This window comes from Etheostoma spectabile, chromosome 18 (assembly GCF_008692095.1).
Source record: "Etheostoma spectabile isolate EspeVRDwgs_2016 chromosome 18, UIUC_Espe_1.0, whole genome shotgun sequence".
Classification (NCBI taxonomy): Eukaryota; Metazoa; Chordata; class Actinopteri; order Perciformes; family Percidae; genus Etheostoma; species Etheostoma spectabile.
The window spans coordinates 11,027,674-11,028,201 of NC_045750.1; the positions used below are offsets into that span (position 1 = coordinate 11,027,674).

Consider the following 528-nt stretch of genomic DNA (forward strand, 5'->3'; position numbering starts at 1 on the left):
TTTCTGCCCACTAAAAGCTCAAGGTACATGTTTTTACATGATCTGGGAGTGCTCTCCTGTTGGTCAGTACTGGAACAATATTGTATCCAAAACATCTGCCCTGATTAATGATTCAGTACCTATTACTGTCAATGTTTTGATTCTGAATGATTTGTCAGCCCTCCAGCTCTCTAAAACTCAAAAACATGCTGTTTTTGCTGGACATACAGTGGCCAAGAGAATGATTGCAACCCGTTGGAAACCACCGCATGACTTGTCTAATTGTATATAGACCCTTTCCTTTTTGGATGTCATATATATGGAGCTCTCCACGGCTTGCATAAATGGAGCACCAGGAAAAACTTTAGACACTTGGCTCAGCATTGTTGAATCTTTGAAGTCCATGCTGTAGATTTGTGCTACGGCCTTCTTGACTCTATCTGTGCGTGTGTTTGGTCCCTTTAGTCTGGTCTCCCTGTCAATGCCTCTTGTTTTGGTGTGTTTCTGTGTGTCTGTTTCTGTGTGTCTTGTTTGTGAGCTGCAGACATC

General features: G+C 42.4%; 1 protein-coding gene across 9 annotated transcripts in view; it reads left to right on the forward strand.

Annotated features, from left to right (window-relative positions):
• utrn (utrophin) overlaps positions 1-528 on the forward strand; it is a 185,434-nt gene that overhangs the window by 27,846 nt on the left and 157,060 nt on the right. The gene's annotated exons all lie outside the window — the stretch shown is intronic.